The 15,623-nt window shown below is 47.3% G+C and overlaps 1 protein-coding gene across 1 annotated transcript in view; it reads right to left on the minus strand.

The window, feature by feature from the left end:
- The window catches only part of TFIP11 (tuftelin interacting protein 11), a 643,289-nt gene that overhangs the window by 516,165 nt on the left and 111,501 nt on the right, over positions 1 to 15,623 (minus strand). The gene's annotated exons all lie outside the window — the stretch shown is intronic.

Genomic DNA, 15,623 nt, shown 5'->3' on the forward strand with positions numbered 1-15,623 from the left:
CCTGCTTGAGGTACCTCTCTATAAGCAAAGAGAATGTATGGTAGTAGAAGGTCCCACTTTCTGCAAAGGGGTTCTTCTAAAGCTCCCATCATGATCTTCAAGGTTTGGTTGAACCTCTATCAAAACCCATGGGTTTGTATATGGTAGGTTGTTGAGAATGTATAAGTTACTCCACACGTTTTCCACAGGGCTTGCACATAAAGTTGGCCCCTCTATCAGAGATCACTTTCTTGAGAAATCCTATTCTGGTAAAAATACCTCGTTGGGCCTTGGCTACTGCCTGTGTGTTAGGGAGAATTCTCAAAAATGTCCTAATTCCCTTCACCTTAGAGACCCCCAGCAACTTTGCTGGATTTTGAGGACTTGATTTTTTTTACCTGGAGAGAGTGTGCGCCTTTTTCCTCCACTCTCTCGTGTATTTTGATGGGTTTTACCTCTGCTTTCTTTGGTTATGGAGTTTAAATAACTCCATGGGCATCATATTTCTATTTGTGTCACACAGCACCCTCAGTGCAGTGGCACAGGGAAACCTTTCAGGCTTTCCCAAGGTTTACATACCTTCTCTGAGATAAACTACTGTTTCCCAGAGTAAGTAAAGTGAAATTGACTTACTAGTCTTTTAAATTCCTAGACCTAGCACACCCCATCTTACAATAGAGAGCTGGAGGGGTTTCTTAGTATCCCCTGTGTCTAAATAGTCATGTAGCAGTCAACTGCTACCCTTTCCTCTTAGAATGGCTGGTGGCAGTGGTTTTACAACGAACTACCATGATTTTTCCCGACTGCAAACTATTCATAGCTCCGGTAATGTTAAATCACGGGAGCCTTGTTTTTCAAGATGGCGTCTGAGCACCCCTCTGTAAAAACAGGTTGAGGTCTTCTTTTTTCGCCATTTCTTTGTGGAAAGGTCCTTCTACAGTTTGTCTCTAGGCGCCAAATCTAGTTTGGTCTCTTTGTTCATTCGCCTTTGGCGGGCTTCAGGAGTGAAGACCGCCTTTGGCGCCCGAGTGTCTGGGGTGGGCAGGAAGTGAGGGAGGTGCCCGAAACCCCCCTGTGCTTAGTCTCCTAAGAGACTCAAATGCATTCTTGGTGATTGGCTGGCTGACTGTCCGGCAAGGACAGCCACCCTACTGGGTGAGTGACAGATAGGCTGGAATGAATGGGAGATAACTGAATAAAAGGCGAGTTTCTTGGCTTGGAAGGCAGAGTCGACCACTGGAACGAAAGAACCTAAGACAAGCTGGAAGAGGACACTGCTGCAACTACTGAACCGTTGGTGTGCCCGGTGAAGCCCTGCTGCAGGTCCGAATTGCCAAGTTCACCTCGACAGAGAAGCCACTGCAAGGACGACCAATCAACTCAACATTAAGCCACCTGGATACCCATCTTGAGCTGGTTGCATTTTCCTTAGAGTGCTGCAGGAAACCGTATAACCAGGGAGAGGGACACCAGCTTGTGTGCGTTACGTACAGCCACTGGAATTGAAGTTTGCCAGTTGTGAGATTTTTGACCAGTCCAAGTTCAGACGTCCTCCCTCTTGTCCCCACGACTGAGGCACAGGAACAGCGAGATCTGAAGGAACTGCCAGGAACAGATGTGTCATGCCCCAGCTGTGGAAGTGGTGGAGCCGGTGGAGACCGAGACATTGATCACTGGAACCGCTCTGTGCGGTCTAGTATTCTCCCAAGATGGCCACTGCTTCTATTTCTGCTGTCATTTCCGGGGTGCTCTGTGCGTTGTATCCGTTCTAGGACTCCTACGCTCTGCCAGTACTTAGTTTTGTGGTACCAGCTATTGCTATGTTCAGACTTTTAGCTGCTCTCTCTTTTGTGCCTTTTATTACTTTTAGGTTCTGCCTTCCTTCTGTTCGCTACTGTCTGTCATCAGGGTTCTGTTTTGGCTATTGCTGCCTTTCGTTTTCACTTTGACTTTAGTTTCACTTTCCTGTTTATTCTGTTTCCTTGCCTCCGTGCCTTTACAAGGTTGCTTTCCCTTTCACCCTTTCATTTCCTTTTCCTTTCTTTGGCCCAACGCCTTGTGTCCAGTGTTTAGGGCTGTCGTCACCACTCTCCGGTATGTTCTTTATCTGCTCTGTCTTTTTTCTTTGATTGTACCGCTACCTTGATTTTTGGTCGAGGGCTGCTGACATCGCTTATCAGTACGTTCTTTTTCGGCTCTGTATTTGTTTCTCTCCTTGACCGCCATCTCTCAGAGGTACTCCTTTCTTTCTAGCTGTCATTTCCTATCCTTCGGGCTTACGGCGGATACTTGCCTTCTCTCTTTCTTTCTCTCCTTTCGTGCTGCTTTGTTTAGTTCTACTGAGGCTTACATTTCTAGTCTACGTCTTTCTCTAGACGTATTCCGCTCTGTTTTCTTTGGGGTTTGTCAGTCTGCTTCCTTACTTCAGGCGGTTCTTTCCCCATCATTGCAAGGTTCCTGTTTTTGACTTCACTTAAGGCTGCATTGTCCAGCCGACTTCTGATTCCGGAGACAACTTCCTGTTTGGAGTTTTATGCCCATCTCCTTCAAGAAGATTAAAACACATTTACCAAGGAAAAAAGAATCTCTCACCTCCACTGTTCAGTGTGGGCCATCTCCAATACTAACAACTTTCCCGAACCAAAAGGATTAACTACTGATTTCACCGTCACATTCCGCCGAAGCGCCCTACAGGGATTTTTCCACCTTAAAGGCTTTTTCCCTGGACTTTTTGGGAGCTTGCTCCTTGGTGCTCCCCCTAACCTTGTTCCTTGCGGGTCACAGTGGCCTCCGAGGGAGCTCGCCCCTATTTGCATCAGAAGGAGAAGAAGCCTAAAGAAACCAAAAAGACCAGGAGAAAGAAGGACTCTGAAACATATGAAAGCACCATTGAAGACTCGGGTGAGGAGAGGGAACGGGAAGGTTTTGCAAGTCTTGACAAGACATCAGCTGCATCTTTCTCTTCATTGTAAGGTACTGTGAAACGAGACAGAGTACTTACCTCTCCCGGTGAAAGTGCTTGAAACTTTTGAAACTCGCAAGCCTAATCAGCTTGTGACCCAACATATGATTGTTCTTTTTACAAACTACTTCTGAGAACTTGTGTAGAGACTTTACCGTTTACTTAGCAGAACCGCTTTATCCTATCCAAGACTTTAGCCCATTGACTTTGGCCTAGCCTACTGAATTGAATTGACTCTTCTGGTGAACTCAAAGTATATGTACTGTCAAAGAATAATTGTAACCTTTCATGTTCTAATAATCTTTGCCTTTTATTCCTCTTGAAAAGTATTCTGAAATAGTATTGAAGTATATTTGTGTGTTATACAATTGCCTCCTTCTATTGAATGTTTTATAACTGACAGATAAATAAGTATTTATCAAAGAAACCTTGAGTGAAAGAGTTTATTTGAACACCTGTCATTGTAGACCGCTGTATAACAAACATCATTGCTGCTCACATTCCCCTTGAGATAAGCCTGGCTGCTCAGCCCCGCTACCAAAACTGTATAGTACGGACTTCTACCAAAGTTTGGTTTCCTTACACCTGTATCCATAGTTGTGTGTAGTGTTCCCATAGGGTACTGCATACAAACTTTGCCTAACACTGGGCAGTAACGGTTCTCATGGGAATTGCCTCAGGGTATTTAGTGGCATGGTCCACTACAACAAGAACACATACGTTGCCTGAGGAAGTGGGAGGTTCAAAAGGGACCAACAATGTCAATCCCAATCCTCTCAAAAGGTGATCCCACAACTGGGAGAGGCATGAAGGGTGCCATATCCATAGAAACAATGGCACGTGTGCAAACTTCTGCAGTATTTGTCTAACCGTCTGGGTCTAGTTGAAATACAAAGATAGCCTTCCTTGGTCTTCTTGGTACTCGAGTGACCAGAAACCTCATGATCCAACTGCAAAAAAAGATGTCTTACTGCCTAGGGAACCACCAGTCTCCTTTGGTCGCCGGGAGTAGACTCTACAGGTTCACTATATAGGAGACCATCCTCCAAATAGAGCTGTGCGTCCCAGGATCCTGCCCTTCAAGTTGGGAAGCAGTTTGCCTGGGCAAGCCTTCAAAAGCGGGAAACACTTTGTCCCTTGCTGAAGTCTGTCCTAGAGGGTCCACCTTCTGCAAGTAAGGTCTGCCTATCAGGATGGTCTCTAAGATCCAGATCGAACAAGGTTGAATCTCTGTCACCAGAAGGTGGGTCTTCTGGAGATTCAGTCACCTCAGCCTGAGCTGGAGTCACAGCAGTGACCTTAAGCTTTTTTGGACCTCAGAGCTATTTTCCCCAAGTCTTGGGCTTTGGGGGCCTTTTGCCCTTGAGAGACACTGAATTTCTTCTTGAGCTATTTAGAGAGGTCCTTTAAGGTGGCCTCCCTAGCCTTCCTTGTTTGAGCTCTGGTCTTTCAACTTGGGGGCTCTGCTGTGTCCGAGACAACACCCAAAGTCTTCAGCTCATTGCCCAGGAGAACAAGACCTGGCACTTCTGCCTGCACATTGACAGAAATCCTGACAGTCATGTGATTACATTTAAGGAGGACAGGCATTTTTGGGAGTATTTGGATAGGGCCTCCTACAAGCTTTATGGGTCTCAGAGGAGCTCGACCTACTTCCTCAAAGCCAAGTAAAGAATCATCAACCACTGAGATTCTGGTCCCAGTGTCTCTAATCACAGAGGTTTCCCGCACAGCATGTGATTCTAAGCCAATTAACATGCATTATGCATTTCTGATGCTTGTATCTGCTTGGATTCACATGCGCCCACCCTTCCTCCCCTCATGGAGTAGAAGGAACAAAGACATCTTACACCTTCTCCCTTCTGTACTCACGCATGCTGACTACAAGGCGCCCTCACGGCAGAAAAAACACAAATCAGAGGGACCTACATGTGTGAGGGATTTTGGCTACACTACACGTCACGTTAGGGATAGTGTTACAGTCACGCCCACGTCGGCGTCTCCTTTCGATCTTCGAAAGATGCAAAGATGCAATACTCTGCGATTACCACTAGATGTCAGACTATATGCACAGCATGTGAATCTAAGCCGATTAGCAAGCATCAGAAATATATACCCACACATCTCAAAATGTCCCTATGTATTGTACAGTCTAACCCACTCTACAGAGTTAAAACATTTTAAATTACCTTAAATGCAAGCTTGGAAGACCCATAGCCTAAACCACACACGGGTAATAAACGGCCAATCCGTTGCTCAATTTCACTCTTGAAGTGTTGGGTATTTTGAATAATTGCATAAACAGCAATGTTGTAAACTGTATTTACCACTTTATTTGTCATAAAAGATTCCTGCATTGTACAGCTGCGAGGAATGCTGTTGCTTCCCACACATGAATGTTCCGGGTCACCCTTATAATTACTCCACCGTGAGAATGCACAGCCAAAGATTACAAGAACCTTCTCCAACTGTCTTTACTCTACTGAGGTGTTTATGGCAAGGCAGATTTAAAAATAATATAACATGTGATTTTGCCATATTTTAATGGCGTTCCAGCCCAAGGCACTGGAGGTACATCGGCTGCAGCAGATAACTTGCCTTCTTTCAATTTTGCCCCTGCTAACATCAGACCTGTAACCATGAGAAAGGGATAGTGTCCTTTTCATTCAACATTGTTATAAGAACTGCCTGTACCACTTGCATATATTTCATGTGTAAACTTTACCACTTGATAAGACCGGATGTAGAAATTGAGTTAAGTTGCATTAATATTACAGACCAGTCTAGGTGCGTCTCAGAGTGACAACAGGCCATTTGTGAGAGAAAACAGATATTAGCATTGAAACCAAAATTCCTCATTCCATCCTTCTCTCACTAGTGTGCAGTTGGCAGACATCTTATGTGCTGATCACTTGCTCTAAAAGATTGTTTTGGTACCCAACCGAAAGTAGACAACTAGCCATAACATTTACCTCTAGTGCACTCAACTGCAGAGCACACTGCCTTCTCCAATATTGGGCAGCAGAGATCTGATAACACTCTTTCTTTTTTTAAAACTTTATTTATTGGTGCACACAAGCCGAGCGCATGCATTTACAAATCCAAACTGATTACACATCAACAATAATACACACTCATTCAGTACCCGATTCTGATTCTTCCGCTAGAGCTTTGTCTGCAAGGTACTGCTTGTACCGGTCCCATATATTCCTGGGTCTGGCGGTGGGTAATACAGAGTCTATATACATTTCTTCAGTGTCATTTGTCCATAACATGTCTCTCTCCCAATCTGCCTTGGTTGGGGGTGTTGCACTTTTCCACTTCAACAATATTGCCCTCTTGGCGATTAGCAAGCTCAAATTCAGTAGTTTACGCCACGTCGGATTCATCTTCCCCACCGCACCCAGCAAACACAACTTTGGTGACCACGAGACAGGTAGATCTGCCATTACATCTAACGCTGCACAGACCTCCCTCCAATACTCTTTCAGTCTTATACATTCCCAGAGCATATGGTAAACATTTGCGCCCTCGGCATGGCATCTCGGGCACCTTCGCGAAGTGGAGGGGTATATTCGCTTAAGCTTTGCGCGAGTATAGTGTAACCTGTGTATTACTTTATAGTGTATCAGCTTATATCTGGAGTTACAGGAAATTCTTTTGGTCAACATACATATTTGCGTCCATTCGTGGCCCTCCATTTGTTGCCCCAGGTCTAATTCCCAGTTGGCTCTGGACGGGTGTACCCCTGCTGGGCGCGTCTGGGTTATGATTTTATACAATGCAGAAGCTGTGACTTTCTGGGAGCCGCCCGTGAACATGTAACCTAACCCCATATTTATCTCTCGTTCTTCCGGGAAGGACGGGTAAGCACCCTGCACGACTTCTTTAATTCGGTCGTATTGCCATTTGTGTCTATTCGTGTTCGCCACCGTTTCCTTTAGGTCCTCCCATGTGGCAAAGAGCCCGCCCCGGAACAGCTGCCCCCATTGAGCGATCCCTCTGGAACTCCAGTGTATGGCCACCTCCCCATCCAGTGAAAAGAGCGATTGCGTGTCCCCCCATATCGGCATACTCAGATGATATAACCTATCTCGTCCAAAGATATCTGTAATTTTTACCCATGCTGTAGTTGTCACCTTCGTGGGGTCTAATGAATTATGATGTTTAGGGGTCAGTTTTGTTATCTTATGTAGTGCCAGTATGGATTATCTTGCTTGTTGGTCAGGTGGCGTTGCTGATGACACTCTTTCACTTAACACAACATAGAAGATGACAGGCTTGAATTAATAGAGTGGAAGCAATAACTTTCTAATCCCTGCAACCTTAAAAACGTGTTATGGAGACAAAATGGGGGACAAAATGGGTGTGAAAGGGCATAGAGTTTGGCCAACACAGACAGAGTTCATTGAAGGGGTGGAATCTGCCAAAGGTGCAGAGTCTGGCAGAGGTGGAGTAGAGTTTGGGGGTGGGGAGGAGGGCGCATGCACTTATTTGGGCCTAGGGCAGTAGGAAGCCTAAATATGGCACCGATTGTCGTAAAGGGCCAGAATTACTGTGGATTTGTGGTATCGCCTCAGGGGCCTGGGGGACTTTTTATTTTCCTGTGTGTTAAAATATTACAAGAGTGGATTAGTGGATTGTGTCTTGTTGGACAATGTACTAAATATTGTACAGGCACTAAGCATCTTTAGCTGTTAGAATGTCTGGATCCCTTTTTCTTTATCCCCTTTGTCACTGCATGCTGTGGATGGTGGACCCATATTCAAGTATGTACTGTGTATTTTTTTACCATGTGCAACATGTCCAAGTATATGCATGAACAGATACATTTTTATCTGTGTAATATAATGTATATATTTTGCAGAGTGGTGTATTTTTCTTTTTTTTTCTTGCACAAGAAATCAACATTGTGAATGTATACAATCAGACGGTACTTGTACAGGAATCAATATGATGATATACAAACAGGTTGCATAGTACACAGTTTTTCAGGGGGAATTGTTAATGACACATTAGATCCCAAGTTGACTGCTTTTTCAATCAGGTATTGACTGAAGCCACCCCAAATATCTTTTGGCCGGTTCGTAATGGTTAGTAGGCTGGCATACACTTCCTCCTCATCATTCGCCCAGGTCCTATCCTTCTCCCACTCCTCCAGTGTAGGGGGCACAGCACTCTTCCTCTTCTGCAGTATAGCATGCTTAGCTAACAAAAGACCAATCTTAATAAGCTTACGCCTCTGCGGATTCATTTTCAACATATACCCCAGAATGCACATTATTGGTTCCCAGCGTATCGGCTGACCCGCCATCAGCTGGAGTGCAACACATCTTGTGCTAAAATTCAGTGAGCATTCCACAAGATCACAACATGCACAGTAAGTCTGAATCTTCACTACGGCATCTAGGGCATCTCCCGTCCGCTGTTGCATACATTCTCTTAAGACGGGCTGGGGTCAGATGTGATCTATTCAGCAGTTTGAAATGGATGAATCTATATCTAGAATTGTACGACACTGCCTTGTCAGTTTGCATAGCTGGAGCCAGTGCGCATCTGTAAAGGATGTGCCCAGGTCCCTCTCCCAGTTGCCCCTAATGTCTAGTACGCAAGTCCCTCTAGTCGCCAGTGGCAATTTATATATTGCAGAGGCTGATTTTTTTGGCCATTCCTGGGGAGATTGCGTAGTTTAGGATTTGCTGTGGGGGGTCGGGGGGGGGGGATCCTGGGGCAAAACAGCCCACGTCGCCACCAGTGCTGCCGAAGTCTATAATACTGCAGTTTCTGAAGCGCACTGTCCCCAGTCTGTGTTTTCATATCCTCCCAGGCCATGAATTCACTATCACGGTACAAGTCCCTAAGTAGTCAATACCTGCCGCACGCCAGAGTATGGCCAGCTGCACATCTCTAGAGGGACTCAGGTATTGAGCATCCCAGACAGGAGCGACCGGGCTGTACATTGTCACATTATTGGGTTTTCAAGTCAGTCTTCACCATGCTTTTCTTGTGGTTAATACTGGGTCCAGGTGGTTTCTGTTCCTCTGACCGCCTGTAACCACCTGGTGTAGAAGTGTGGCCCTGCTCAACCCCGGTCTCTCTAGCTCTTCGTGAGCTTTATGTGGCATCCCCTCCACCCAGTGAGTTTCATAATACGCCTGAGCAGCTAAATTGTACACCTCGTAATCTGGAGCAGACAGACCACCTTGTTCGTACGGTAATGTGAGGCGGCTCCAGCTGACCATAGCCTACCCCTGCACACAAACGTGGAGCATGCCCTGTAATTTTTATGAGGCACCTACCTGGCCACAACAGTATGGTGCTGAAGAGGTAGAACAATTTAGGCAGGATGATCATCTTTACTAATGCAACCCAGCCCATCAACGAGATAGGGAGGGGTCACCATCGTTCCAGTTTAGTACACAGCAGTTCAAGCAGCGTATCATAATTCAAAGAGCGCACTAGGGACGCAGAGCGTGTGACCTCAACCCCTAGATATTTCACTTGTTTGGGCAACCATCTTAATCCGAGCATATTACTGGGTTCTCTCGTGGCTTCCGTCAGTGGAAACACCTCAGACTTTAGTGTTCAGTCGAAGGCCTGAGTAGGTCCCGAATTCCTGAACCGCAGATATCACCCTCTGTAAGTACTTCTCAGGGTTTCGTACATACATCAGTGTGTCATCAGCATAGAGTGTTATCAAGTCTGTCCGCCCTGCTGTGACTATGCCCGCTTGAGTATGGCACGACCACATGAGATCTGCTAGGGGCTCTATTACCAGGGCAAATAATAGTGGCGATAGCGGGCATCCTTGCCTGGTGCCCCCGCTAGTGTCAACACTGCTAACAAGACCCAGTTGGTGCACACCATGGAATGTGGTTGTGTATATAGAAGCCTCACCCATTTTACAAAGTTGGGACTGAACCCATAGTTATGTAGCACCATGAAGAGAAATGGCCAGTGTACTGTATCGAAGGATTTCTGCATGTCCAAGGACAGTGCAACCCCCTCAGTGTCTTTTGGTATGTTTGCCAAAACACTGTATAGCCTCCGAATATTGGATGCTGTAGATAGTCCTTGTATGAAACCAGCTTGGTCCTTGTGCACCATATAGGGCATCAGTGGATGGAGCTGAGATGCTAGTATCTTAGCAAATACTTTCACATCTGTGTTTAAAAGAGAGTGACGATACGATCCACAATCCACTGGTGGCTTCCCAAGTTTCAATAATAAGGTGATGACCGCCTCCCGCATAGACTCCGGTAGGACACCAGATTCCAGAGAATCATTCCAGACTGACAGTAGGCGAGGGGCTAAGATGTCCTTAAATCCTTTGTAAAATTCTGCACCTATCCCGTCAGAGCCAGGTGCTTTCCCACTTGGCAAGCTCTTTATCGTCTCCTTTATGTCAGCGATTGTTATAGGTATTTCAAGCGTATCTCAGGCTTCGGCAGACAATGTTGTGGGTATCTTTGCTAAGTATTCATCTATCTCATTTTCTGAGGCTATACTTTGTGGCGAGTAAAGATCCCCATAGAAGTCATAGAATACAATCACATATCTCTTCAACTGTTCAACACCCATCCATCTCGCCTTGCTATACATGGAATGGGTGCATTGCCCCTTTCACCACGAACCATCTGTGATAGGAGTTGACCTGGCCTCTCCTGTTCCCCATATTAACAAGCAGCCGCCAGCCTCTCAAAGTAGCGTCATTCTCGGTCCGCCATTCCCCGCTAATCTGAGGTGACTGGTTCCATGCGTGCTCGTCTGTAATATCAGTAGGGCCTCCTCTCGTCTCTTGAGTCCCCCCCCCCCGATGTTGCAAAGAACTCCAAACTCTGTGGACATGACAACCCCCCGCATATAGACCTTAAAGGCCTTCCACAGTGTAGCTTGCGTGTCTACTGACCCTTCATTATTGTCGAAGAATTCAGTAATGTGTTGTGACATACTGGACAGAAACACTGGGTCCAATAAGGACGAGGCCTTGAAATGCCACTGATGCCTCCAGGTGGGGGGGGGGGGGTTCGAGAATGAGAATATTGAGCAACACCGGGGAGTGATCAGAAAGCGTCTGGGCAGTATGCAGATTTCAACCACCCACCCCAATACTCTCTGTGACGTTAGCCACAGATCTATGCGAGAGTGCACGTCATGCACCGTTGAATAAAAAGTGAAGGCCTTTAGTGAGCCATGTAGCGCATGCCATACATCCTTCAAGCCCAGGTCTACAATATGGGTATGGATCATGCGTGGTGCCCCCGTCAGGGTTCTGGACGTTTCCGTTGTGCGGTCTAAGACAGTGTCGAAGATAGTGTTAAAGTCTCCACCACAGATCACCATTGCAGTGGGGTATTTAGCACATTTACGGAACACATCCTCATAGAACTCGGGGTCTTCTGTATTAGGGCCATAGATATTTATTAATAAGACTTCAGCATTACCCAGTTTTCCATGCATAAGCATATATCTTCCACATGCATCGCTCCGTTGCATAATGTACAAATGGTAATGATCTGTGGATCAATATCCTCACCCCTCGGGCTCTGGTGGAATATGATGTATAATAGCGCCGTTCCCCCCACTCTGGGGCTACTCTTCATGCCTGGGGTTTCAACAGGTGCATTTCTTGTAGAAATAGTATTTGGGTCCTTTGCCTATTCACACAAGTCATTACCTTGCACGCTTTTATAGGCGAGAGTAGCCCCCTCACATTCCAGCTCAATAACTTCACTCCGGTCGGGCCCACTTTAGCCATCGTCCCTCACATATTTCCATACAACCTGTACATCCCCATATCATATGATACATTGTTCATAGCTCGTTGTGATCAACCTGTGCATTTTCAAAACTCCCCTTGCCCCAACGTCCCTTGAATCCCACCTTCCCCCATCCTAATAGTGCCCCAAATTTTGACTATGTTGCCCCTGAGACTCCTCCCCGTCCCTCCCTTCTTAACTAGTTCAACCACAGTGTGCACTTGGATTGGGGGCAACTACTCCCGTGGTGCCTGGAGCTCTCAGCATGCTTAATCATCGAACTTGAAATGAGCTAGAACCCGTAGCATATTTAATGTCTCGTTACCAACACTCGTGCCATTTGACAATTAGTAGTTGCAATTAGCCATTGAGCCATTGACAGGGACACTCTACGAAATATACATTCTATAGGCCAGTGTGACAACGCCAGCACATTGGGTACCTTCACATAAAAATTGTGGCCCTGCCCGCTGTCACTGCCCCTCTCCCACTCGATGTGTCTCTGGAACAGGAATGCTGGCCTCTAGAAACGATGCAGCTTCCTCTGGAAACGTAAAGAAATTGGTCTTGTATTTAAATTGTATGAGGAGCCTGGCTGGATATAACATTCCGCAAGGCACCTGGCGCCCTTTCAGTAACATTTTGACTCCGACAAATGAGCGCCTTTCTTTGTGTACTGCTGCTGTGAAATCAGGGAAAATGCGGATAGCACTCAAGTCCATTTTCAATTCACACTTTTCTCGTGCTGCTCTCAACACCATGTCGCGGTCACAGTGTTCCTCAATCTTGGGATGATCGGTCCTGGGAATGCCCCAGGCTTAGGTTTTGCCGCCAGATACATGTGAGCTTGCGCCACCACAAACATTTGCGATCAGCCAGGGTCTCCCAGCAAGTCTTAGTTGGCCCTCAACAGCGATTTCCATAGGGCCCTTTAGCGAGTCTTCCGGCACCCCCATGATGCAGATGTTTCGTCGCGATCTCGCCTCTCCTCGCACTTCATCTTGACACAGCCCAAGTCTTTGGCCATCGCTGTGACTGTGTTTTTGAAATGACTCTATGGTATCTCCTGCCACGCCCCCTCGGGTCTCAGTCTCCGTGATGCGAGGAGTAGCTTTCTCCAACTGGGCTCTGATCGTAGAGATATTGACATTGATGCCATCCAGTTTGTCATTTATCGATGCAAACCCTTGCCACCACTCCCTGTAAGTCCGCGGGAGGGTGGTACAGGGACGGCGCTGACACATCCCGGTCACTGGATCCCACATTGCTGGTTTCTGTCCGTTTGGCAGTGGGTTTAGCAAACTTCTCCATAGTGCCTCTTTTTTTGTGGGCTGGCCCCTTAGGCATTCTAGGAGATGCAGGAACCTTTCCTTTATGTGGGGTGGTGCGCCCTGGAGTGCAGATCTAAAGGCCAAGTTTCTTCTGTGTCCAGCTGTAGTAGTATTTCAGTGCGTCAACGCATGCGTTTGCTGGCAGGAATCTATCCTTCCAGGGACTTCAAGACACTGCAGATCCTGCTTCCCTTGCTTATTTCTGTGTTGTCACCATCTGCAGTGTAGGGATTACAGCCCTGGGGCACTCAAGACCCACCGCCCTGTATGAGGAAGGTGGGGGGATTGGACACAGGCCCAGTTTCAGGGTATCAAGTATGCAGACTAGTCCAGTTGCCCCAGCCGTCAAGAGCTTTAGTAGGTCCTGCGCCGATGAAAGAGAAGGATAGGTTCAAGAGGGGCTGGTGGAGTACCCATTCGCAAATTATATTCCTTATCTCAAAAGCCCACGTGCCGCAGATCTGTCCTAAAGGTGTAAGTAAAAGCGGCCTTGGGGCCGACCTCTCCTGGCTGCGCACCCTATGTGGGGGAGGTCTGCAAGATCTAGGACATCGCCCTAGTTTCCTCTTAGGGGCTGGGCCAAATTCAGGATTCTGGGTTGCAGCAGGGAGGCGCTACACCCAGAGTCCCGCCACAGGGGACACAGACCAAAATGAGGCGCCCCCCTGCCTGTACGGTAACTCTGCCGCATCAGTTGCCCAGCAACGCTGCATAAAATATGGACTATTTCTATGGAGCGGCATGGGCCAGAGGGTCCCGTGCAATGTCAATACTTGTCGCAGATATCAAGCCGCCCCAGGGTGTCCCTTCGAGCCAAATTGGCACCCCACCATGGTTGGTCACCCACCTGTTGTCTTAGTGTTCCAAGGGGTCTCTGGGGCAAAGTCAGGAGAAGTCCAGAGCCGCTCCCCAGCCCAGGATCAGGGTTCCGGGATGCAGCAACGGGGTGTGCAGCGAATGAGCTGGGGTTTGAAGGCTCAAGAGGGGAGGGAGACAACAGCGTGGCCCTCCATCGCTCGGGAAGTCTGTAGGGTCGCTGGCACTCTTCTGGCACCAAAGGATCATAGCGAACGCGCCGGTGCTTGAAGAGCCTGGCTGCGCTGCACATTAACCGAGGACCATGAGCAAACTCGCTCTTCCTGCGTTGTGCTGGTGGAACGTAACAGCTCCGCTATCTGTTAGAGATCTGGTGACCGCGAATGCCCAGGCAGATCAGCATATCCCATCATTGGGGGTCGGGGTAGCAGCATCTGTCCACCCACAGCACAGAGCTGAGCGGATAATGCCAGTCCACAGCAGTCACTGAAGTCCTTTGTTGTCTCACTGCACTGGCCCTGCCGAGCGTGGTCACTCGGGAACACCGCAGGCCCGCCAGTTATCAGAGGCGGTCCAGGGAGGCGAGCCCCCTCTCAACAGCATCCGCCGTGGGTCCGGTGGCCGATCCCCACGGGCCTCTCCGTCTGAGGCGTGTTACTTCTCCGGGAGTAGTATTGCATCACAGGGGCACGTCCATGTGCCGGTGGGTGACAGTGTGCCTCAGTCTTGGTGCTCCGGTCCCTCGACGCAAACCAGGTGCCCCTCTCCCCGGTCGAGGTATGTAGCTGTGTGTGTCCGGAGGGGGACTACGCCATCAGGTCGAGTATCTCTGGCGTTGTTGCCTCAACGCTCCTGCAATTAAGCCAGTGCTTTCAGGTTGCCCTTATATCACTTTTATTTCATTTATATATGTTCGGGATTGCTCTGATGCGGCAAGGATCGTGCCGAGAGCTCTCTGCAACCACAGAGCTCATGCTGAAGCAGCCATCTTGCCGTTTGCGCAACAGCGCCCCCTGGTGTATTTTTCTATGTGCAAGTGTGTAGACTAATTGCACCTCCTATCCCTTCCTGAGAATTAAGCCACTTTACATACCTTTAAGAAAGATTAGCCTTTCTTTTTAGCTGGGTGCTTTTGCCCCCTAGGGTTGGGGGTTGTAGAAAAACTGCCTTTACTGCAATGAAAAGCTAGGGGGTGGGAGGTTTGTTGAACCCTAGGAAAGGCCCAGGGTTAGTTTAGATGGGCTAGTTTACAACTTACCTACTTTGAAACAGATGCTGCAATTGGTGGGGAATTAACAGGTCCATTTTAGGGAACAGTCTGATGCCCATGGTCGAAGTTAAATCTATTAATGAGTCTAAAGTGATCCACAGGGTCATAAGCTGCCGAGAGGGCTAGCAGAAGGAATACCAAAGCAGAGTTATAACTGAGTGCTTTGAAGATCTTGTCTCAAACAAAAAAGCTGTTTCTGTGCTCCTGAACAATCTGAACTCGAACTGGTTATCAAGTAGTGAGTTAGATCCTTCACTAAATTAGGATAACTGCAGTGGTGTTCATTTCAATATTTGTGCCAGGTTAGGAGTAATAAACAAGGGTTACAGATGTTTGATTCATTGTAGGCAATGGAAGTTGTTTTTCAAATTTTTTAGCAAAGGATATTTGGTTGCTGTTGAAGTGGCTGTTGATAATCTAAAAAAGTAAGAAACGGGCCCTACATCTAGTCTCCAGACTTTTTCTTTTTATAAATTACTGGTTGTACATTAAGCATAGTGGTGTTT

Source organism: Ambystoma mexicanum, chromosome 11 (genome assembly GCF_040938575.1).
Source record: "Ambystoma mexicanum isolate Mex_15411 chromosome 11, UKY_AmexF1_1, whole genome shotgun sequence".
In the NCBI taxonomy this organism is placed as follows: Eukaryota; Metazoa; Chordata; class Amphibia; order Caudata; family Ambystomatidae; genus Ambystoma; species Ambystoma mexicanum.